The sequence below is a fragment of the Ictidomys tridecemlineatus genome, unplaced genomic scaffold, assembly GCF_052094955.1.
Source record: "Ictidomys tridecemlineatus isolate mIctTri1 unplaced genomic scaffold, mIctTri1.hap1 Scaffold_214, whole genome shotgun sequence".
Taxonomy (NCBI): domain Eukaryota; kingdom Metazoa; phylum Chordata; class Mammalia; order Rodentia; family Sciuridae; genus Ictidomys; species Ictidomys tridecemlineatus.
The window spans coordinates 190,305-200,175 of NW_027521844.1; positions in this window are offsets into that span (position 1 = coordinate 190,305).

Sequence of the window (9,871 nt, forward strand, 5' to 3'; positions counted from 1 at the left end):
ATAATGCTGCTATAAACATTTGTGTACATGTGCTTTGTGCGAACATTTATTTTTAGTTTTTTGGATATATCCATCTAGGAGTTGATGGAGCATACAGTTTCTCTGTATTTAACTATATTAAAGTTTTCCACAACGGCTGGCACCAATTTACATTCCCATCAGCAATGCATGAGGGTTCCAGTTTTTTCCGTACTCTCTCTACGCCTATTATTTTCTTCATCTCTTTTTTTTAAAATTATATCCATCTGCATGGGTGCTAAGTAATTATTTTATGATTCTGATATGCATTTCCCTGATGTCTAATGATACTAAATATCTTTTCATGTGTTTATTGGCCATTTTTATATCTTGTTTAGAAACATGTCTAATCAAATACTGTGTCTAAAATTGGTCTTTTTTTCCCCTCTTTCTTCATAAGAGTAAATTTTTGCCTTTTACTGTCTCAGAAATAGCTTTGGATCTTCACTGTTGAGCTTGGACTAGCATCATAAATTCATCCTGGAAAACTCACTCAAGGCCTACCTGCCATTTTTAGATATGATGATAACTGGGCAAGCAGTATTTTCTGTTTTTGATTGGTGGACAGCTTTTCTTTATTTTCCATTAAAAAATGTTTCAAAAGCATATTTTGATGGAGTTATTGTCATGGTTGTAATTTGGATTTGGGAAAATCTTATTGGGAAATTAATTATGATAGAATGATAACGTATCTATGGTTGATACTCTTATTGGTGCTCACTGGAAGTGTTAAAGTAGAATCTAGAAAACTATTTATTGGTTGTTTATAGAAGAAATTAGTGCATAATAAAGAAAGTTAAATTATGTGCTTTTTGAGATTCTTTTCAGCTTTAAGATTCTGAAATTTGTCCCAGTGAATGGTATGAAAAGTATCTTATTGCATCATTATTTTGTACAAACTTTTTTTTGTAAAAAGTTTGATTCTCAGGGTAATGTAGATTTGCCTTGAAAATGTGGAATTACTTCAAAAACAGAACGAAGTATTATGTACTTTATTGTTTTTAAGAGATTTAATTTGTTTTACTTTGTTGCAGTTGAGATAATTTGCTTTCAGTCCTTAAAAAAAATGTTTTCTTACAGATTAGCAAGACATCTACAAAAAGAGGCCCAAGCTCAACACAACAATTCTGAATTCACAGAAGAGCAAAAGGTACCATCAAATAATATCTAGATATATTCAATTCCAAATGAAATTGCTCTTGAGTCCATTAAGCAGAAAAATAAACAAAAAACTGTTATATTTAAGTAAAAAAAATCAGATTGATCATGCTTTGCCTAACATTAAGTGAACATTTATACAGATATATAACTTATCACTTAATGAATTTCTTTTCTTAACTATTTAGGCCTTATTTAACTCTAATGGAAGTCATCCACACTTTAGTTGAAAAGCATGGGTAACCCAAAGACTGGAGTTTGTTCCGAGTCACTTGGAAAAACAGAAGGATTGGGAATAAGTGCATTCCACCTCAATGCTTAACTCTGAATTTTCATAACTCTTTATGTATCACCTCTAAAAGCAAAAAAGAAAACACACACAAACCCCCCCAAACCAAAAAACAAATGGAAAAAAAATTAGGTCAAGTCAAAAACTTGGCATACAAACCTGTCAGCTAAATAAACATATAAGATTGCAAAATGTTTCACTACTGTTCTTTCTTCCTTGAATTAAAATTTTTGTATGTCAAGTTGATTCCCTGATAGAGATTATGTAAAAGGAGATACTTTAAAGTAACTTATTCTAAAAGAAGAGAAGAAATGGGAGGAAACAACACCCATTTTCTCCTGGCACAGAGTAAGTAGTGTTAAGTCAATTTTTAATCTTGTAGATAGTGAAAAATATGTGTTAGTCTTTTCTTCATTTCTTTTTTTTTGAATAAATTTTATTTTATTTTTATTTATTTATTTATTTATTTATTTATTATTGGTTGTTCAAAACATTACAAAGCTCTTGACATTTCATATTTCATACATTAGATTCAAGTGGGTTATGAACTCCCATTTTTACCCCAAATACAGATTGCAGAATCACATTGGTTACACAGCCACAATTTTACATAATGCCCTATTAGTAACTGTTGTATTCTGCTACCTTTCCTATCCTCTACTATCCCCCTTTTCCTCATCTCTAAAGAAAAGGCAGTGTGAAAACCCTGGTGACCTAATTCAGTCTTATTAATACTTTTCTTTTTTTTGCACAAGGGGAAATGGGAGTAATTTTTTGCATAACTTTTTAATTAAACTTAAGCAAGTTTTTAATCCATAGGCCTGTGTTTATTGATTCTTAGTTACAGGAGTTTGGGGAGAAAAAGCCCCCAGAGGGTTAGCCATATTTCTTGCCCAAATATATTTGTATTTTTAAAATATTTAAAATCTACTTAAAAAATTATGTTACTACAATTTGAAAGGGTGTTTTTCGTTTTTCCTTAGTAAGTGCTAATATCCACAATAGATTTAAGAGACTTAGGATGTTACTCCTGGAAAATAATTATCACAAAGGAAATAGCTGATATGCTTAAGGAAAGGAACAAAGACTATACACTATCCCACTTCTGTAAGATTTGTGAAATCTATCTAGGAACTGATTAGGAAGTGATCAGCTGGCATCATTGAATTAAGACTTAAAATATCTAAATCTTGATGAATAGAATCTTAGATATCCAGGTACATAAATTAATAGTTAATGAAGTATGTTATGAATATGAAGACAATAAAAAATGTAAAAAAGTTTTAATGATCCCATATTTTAGTCACCTATTTGCCTTCAATTAGTTAGATTTCTCCAGCATTTGTTGCTCAGGAGTAGAACCTGTGAGCCACATGGCCTGAGATTAAAGTCTTTTGACCTCCTAAAACATTTTAAAATTACAAAACAAACAGGTTAATATCAAAAAATGAACCTTGTTAAGTGATGAGGAAAAAATTAACTTTTTCTTCATTTTCTTTATTATTCTGAGACTAGAGTTATTGTTGATAATGCTATTGATTCTTTAATTTATAGCTGTCCAGCTTGTCTTTGGTTATAAAGACCCCCAGATCTTGTACTCCAAAAGATCCAGGAGGCTGCAGGACCTAGGGGAGAGAGCTGAGACCTAGAGTCAGAAGACTTAAGTCTTGCATCCTGGCTTTGGCTCTGGGCCTGGTTTTCCTTATATAAGAAATGAGAGATTAGAGAACTCTTAAGTGACTTTAAAAGGTTTTTCCTTCCTAAAACTCCAGTGACCTCTACCTGTGAAGTGGTCTGTACCTCCTCCTTTGCTGGAAGCCTGATTTCTGAGGAACATATTATTTATAATATCTGCCCAGGAGGCATTTCTGGCTGCCAGGTGTAACTGCAGACCATATCTAATTAAATTATATATAATTAAATTATATATAATTAAAATAATATATAATTAAATTATATATAATTAAATCATATCTAGACCTATCACCAAACCAAACTTGATTTAGAATTGGTTGTGGCATATTAGTTTAGAAGAGAATATATACTCATCTCTCTCCCACTTCTCAGCCCTTTGTCTTCTGATTCTCTTCTCTAAAATCTGCAAGGTGCTAGAAAAGGAATAATAATTTATTTAAAGAAGTATAGATCTCTTTTGTAAATTTTTAAAATTGTAGATGGACACTATATCTTTGTTTTATTTATTTTTTTTATGTGGTACTGAGGATCGAGCCCAGTGCCTCACACATGTGAGGCAAGTGTTCAACCACTGAGCTAAAATCCCAGTCCCTATAGATCTCTTATAAATAAAAATTCTTGATTTTAGTAACTGACAGTTAAAATTATCTTGGGATTTATAGCATGTTTTTTCCTACAGAAAACCATAGGCAAAATTGCAACATGCTTGGAATTGCAAAGTGCAGCTTTACAGATAAATGGATTTTTTTAAATGAATTATTCTAAATTGTTCTGATAAGATATTAGACATTCATGCCCAAAGCAATATTATCTCAGAAGGGTTTTATAACAATTGGAATTGATCAGTTGAACTCACACTTAAATGATTTAGTTCATACTTTGTAAATGGTAGAAATAAAAGATATGATTCTAATTTTTTCTGTTTCTATTAGCTTGAATATTCCAAAAATCAGTTTGGAACTTTTCATTTTCTACCTTTAAAACAAGAAATATATTTATTTTAAATATTTTATTCTTGCCATTTAAAAGACATAGGGTGCAGTGAAATCTTTGAAATGAAAAGATATAATATGCATATTTTAAATTTAGTCCACACAGTCCCAGGAAGAATTTAAACTGGAGGACCTGAAGAAGCTAGAACCAAGTAAGTTTTGTTTTATATTTTTTAGTGATATTCCTTTAGGAAGAGAGTTTTATCTGTTGTGAATATTAAGATTGTTTATCACAGAAAGTGATTGGATTTATTTCTCTTATTTTTTGGTGCTTTTAAAATTCCTACAATATTTGTATTTTTAATTACCATTTGGATTTAATCTTTATTATAGAATATATATGTTGTACTTCATCTAAATATCCAAATTAACCTTTAATTTGTCTTAATGGCTTTAATAAGATTATAATTATTTTGATAAACATTTTCAGTAGAGTCCAGTAGAGAATATAAGGTTACAATCATTAATGCCCATTCACATTACATGTTATTGAAAACTACAGTCTGAATATTGGGAATGCATTACAAAGTGTATTTTTGTTTTCTCCATTTTTTTCCCTTCTTCAAAATTTTAAAAAGTAAACAATTCCTTCAGTTATCTTGTTGGTTAGGATATTCCCAAATAAAGCCTTTCTGCTATTTCAAATGATTGCTCTCTTAGAACTGTCTGCAGTATGGGCAAAGGCACAGTGTGAATAACTGAATGAATGTAAGTTAATGTAGCCTTTTTTAAAAAACTTTTTTAGTTGTAGACAGATACAATACCTTTATTTTATTTATTTGTTTTTATGTGGTGTTGAGGATCGAATCCAGTACCTCACACATGCAAGGCAAATGCTCTGCCAACTGAACTATAACCCAGCTCCTGTACTCTTTTTTTATTGAGATAAGATTGCACATCTCAGTGCATTTATGTGACTAGGGAATAGTAGATTTTATTTATCCAACTAAGTAAGATTTTTAAGTAGGGAATCATAAAATCAAAGCATTTTCAAACAGAAAGGAGTCTCAGACTTGTGATCACATTCTCTATTGAGGAAAGAAATGAAATGATTTGTTTGTCCTGTTTCACTTCAATCTCCAGTAACTGAGCAGGGCCTAAATCTCAGAACATTTGTCAGTGTATCTCAGTTCACACTAGTGCAATCCTTTTAATGTAAACATGCTTTGAGTAAGAGATAAAATATTAATTTAAGAACTAAAGAGAGCCTTGCACAGTGGCGCATGCCTGTAATCACAGCCGCTCGGGAGGCTGAGGCAGAAGGATATCAAATTCAAAGCCAAACCTAGCAAAGCAAGGCACTAAGCAACTTAGTGAGACCCTGTCTCTAAATAAAATACAAAATAGGGCTGGGATGTGGCTCAGTGGTTAAGTGCCCCTGAGTTTAATCCCAGTACCCCCTGCCAAAAAAGAACTAAATAGAATGTTCCAATAAATTCCACAAACTGCCAATATCTAATTCATTATAGCAATTCTAACAAAGACATATATTATTGAGATAGCTGAAATGTGATTGTATTGCAGATCCAGGATAGAAAAAGGATTCTCAGAGTATACTGAAGGGGATCTGATTTTCTGTTGTTTGGGTTGGAAAAGAGAAGTTAACAACAACAACAGACAACAACAAAGGAATGCATAGCAGATTTGTTGTGATTCTGGTGGCTTTTCCACAGTTTTAGATGATCATATTTCATTTCTTCAGAACACCATTCTTCTGAATATGGCAAGAATTCTGTCATTTTAATAGTTTTGGTTTCTTTATGTAATCCAGATCATAAAGTTTTGTTTTATTTGTGGTTCTGGGGATCAAACCCATGACCTCACACATGCTAGGCAAGTATTTCACCACTGAGCTACATCTCCAGCCCTAGATCATAAGAGTTGGAGATGTTATAAGAGACACAACTTATATTCAGAAATAGTTCTTATGCCTATATCCAATGTATATAAGGATACTAATCAATGTAATATTTCTCACAAATTTTGGGTTTTTTTTGTACCTAAAACTTTATTTCTCAAAAGCATTAATAAATACTTTGTATAAGATTGAGATATAATTTATATAAAGCACAATTCACCAATTTAACGTATCATTCAATTTTTTTAGTAAATTGGAAGAGTTATGCAGACATCACCACAATCAATTTTAGGACATTTTCATCACCACAAGAAGAAACCCTATTCCCATGAGCAGTCATTCACTTCTTGCCATCCCCCTAAAATCCCTTCCAATTCCCAGCCCTATGAAACCATTAGTTTGATTTCTGTCTATAAATTGTCCTATTGTAGACATTTTATTTAAATGGACTCATATGATATATGATCTTTTATGACTGACTACATATAAGATTATTTTGAGAAAAACACATTGATGGCTTTAAATAAAAGATTGCAACAGTTGTTTATATGGTGGTTCTACTGAAAATTATGTTTGTGTGTGAGTGTGTGTGTGTGTGTGTGTGTGTGTGTGTGTGAGAGAGAGAGAGAGAGAGAGAGAGAGAGAGAGAGAGAGAGAGAGAGAGATGATGCAGGGGATTGAACTAAGGGCTTTGGGCATGTTAGACAAGTGCTTTACCATAAACTATGTCACCAGCCCTCAGTTTTTTATGATAAAAATTATTAGGATTTTGGCTTCTTATTCAGTCACTATTTCCTATTAGTTGTTTGTTTCCAAACAAAATTTAAGAATCTTATAGATACACAGAGTGGCCGTAAAGACTGTGGATGTTTATTTCATATATGTATTATCTCTTCTCTTCCTCTGAGCATACTCAAGTACTTCTATTGCCTCACAAGATCTTTCATTAATTGCCTTTTTTTTTTTAGAATAGCATCTATATGCTAAGCACTCGAATCCTCTCAGTAACATTCTGCTAAGGACAACACCGACACTAGCTTGTAAATCCCAGCAATGAGTTTTAGGGTCACCTGGATTGGTTCTTTCACTATGCTCTTAGTAATACCTGTAGTGGTGCTGTACTACATCATTCCTAAGTACAGCTCTCCAGTTCAAATTCCTAAGAAATTATTGACCCATGTATTAGTCGAAGATCAGGTTAAAATCTATTACTTTTTTGGCTTTTTAAAAAAGATTTGGAATAGAAATGGAAAGAGCATTTTGGAGATTCACTTTATTATACTTTATATAATGTTTTTCATTTGTACTTTTCCCTTCTTGATAGTTATCTTTTTAGATGATTTTAATTTGCTGTTGCTTCTCAAAGAAACATAAGTGAGTATTCTGTATTTCAGTAGGGTAGACTCTGTAATTTGGAATTTATCCAAGCAGGGCACTTGTTGTGAGTTAATTATTGAGTTGGAATTAAATATTTTCTACAAATTGGTATTTAGTAATATTTCAGATTAAGTATACTTATTCAAGCTTTCTTTTTAAAACGTTAAGCCTCTTCTAAGGAAAATAGTGAATTCTAACTTTTAATATGTTGAACTTAACTGGTTTCCTTTCTTTTAAAAAAAAGTTTTTTTTTTTTAAATTTAATGCGTGTGTGTGGTGCTGGGGATCGAACCCAGGGCATTTCCCATATAAGGCAAATCCTCTACCACTGAGCTACATCACTAGCTCTTGGCTGGTTTATTAGGCTGATGTATTCTTTACTTGAACATTTTGAAATCTTTTAAATTCTGCTGAAAATACTAAAACTATGATTGTGAAAGTCTGAGACATTTTTTTCTTATGTTAATTGCAGTAATGTACTGCTGCTTACTCAAGCATATCTCCCCACCACCACCCTGCAAAATTCCCTTCTGTTAAGCCACCCTTCAAGGCTTCACAGAAATCCCACCTCTCCCTGAAAGCTTTCTCTGCTTTCTCTATAGAGGCATAATTAAACTCTGCCTCCTCTCCTGTATAGAATCATTTTAACTATCCATTGTCAGATTCTCACATGTGTTATTTTCACTTGTATTTGTTTTAGTCCTCAAAGAGATTATGAATGGACTCTTCCCCCACCCCAGAGCCTATTGAATGCTTTAAGTGTAGTATGAACTTGGTAAGATTGTGTTGAGTTAAATAGATTTGAATGTTTTGAAGGAATCTTTTCCTATAATTTAAAAAATAACCTTTCAAAATTGAGGCAGCTGCCCATTTTCCTACCACAAAAATGAAACACGTCAGTCACCAAAAGCAAAATGCATTTTGATATTTGCCTGTGTGTCATCTTTTGAGGGTTAGCTTCAGGAGGTTGGTAGGTCTGTGCTCCAAGAGAAAAGCTGGGAGTGCTGAATTTTCCATGGTGGAGTAGCATCAGATGTCTGCCATGTAGTGATCCAAAGTGTGTAAGTCCTACCAAATCAGCCAATGAATCTCCAACCCATGACATGCTTCATACTTACGATAATGTCTTGTAAAATTCAAGCTCCTCTTCAATTCCTCCTAAGACATCATTGCTAGTATTGGTAGAAAGAAAACTCTATGTAAAGTTTAAGCTATTTTAAAAGAACAATAGAATCTGTTATTCCATAGTTGTTGAAAATGTAAACCTATAATACAGTTATAGAAAGTAAAACAGAATTTGTTTTAAAGCTATTTAAATTTGTTCTAAAGCTATTCACATAAATTAAATGTTTCATAGTACTTTAACTTGTAAAAATAATATAACAAAGCTATTATTCTAAAGCAAATACATCCTCTTCAGAGCTTTGATACTAAAGAAATGAAAATACTATTTAATTATTCTGTTACAATACAAATGCAAGATAACCACTGAGCCACATCCCCAGCCCTATTTTGTATTTTATTTAGAGACAGAGTCTCACTGAGTTGCTTATGCCTCACTTTTGCTGAGGCTGGCTTTGAATTCTTAATCCTCCTAAGCCTCTGGGATTACAGGTGTGCACTACCACACTCAGCCAAGATATTCTTAATAACCAAGATATTTTTCAACTTTTTTGTTTGTTTTTGACGTCCTGGGCATTGAACCCAGGGGTGCTCTACCACTGAGCTATATTTCCAGTCCTTTGTATTTTTATTTTTTAAAACATTTTTAGTTGTAGATGGACACAATACCTTTATTTTATTTATTCATTTCATGTAGTGCTAAGGATTGAACCCATTGCCACATGTGCAAGGCAAGCACTCTACCACTGAACTACAACCCCAGCCCTTTTATTGTTTTATTTTTATTTTGAGACAGGGTCTCCATACATTGCTTAGTAAGATGAACTTCTAGTCCTCCTGACTCAGGCTTTTGGTACCTGGGATTACAGACACATGCCACCATAACAGGATCAGCTTTTAAAAATTATTGTTATATACATTTTTAATGGTTGATTTTTTTGCTCATTTCATTAAACTCTTATTACAATATGATCATTTCTGTGTGTTTGTTTCTGGTATGAGTGAGACATGATCTTTTTGTTACCTGCTCCCCATTCTTGGTATCTATTCCATTGTTGTGTAAGTGATCAATATTTATTAATATTACTTATTAATATTGAGTTGATTTAATAGTTTAGTAACAATGATCATGCAGAAGTATAGAAAAGATGTTCCTGTATTAAAAATAAACAGTACTTCTTAGTGAGATAAGAAATATTAGGATTCTAGTCAACTAGATCAAAAAGGTCATGGAGAGAGTGAATGTCCATTTTATATTTTCCCTTGCCATTTTGTATACATTTATTTAGGCTGTAATTCTCTCAATAGCCTGTAAAGGAAGTAGCATTCTCATTTAAGAACTGGGGAGATTAGAGTATTTAT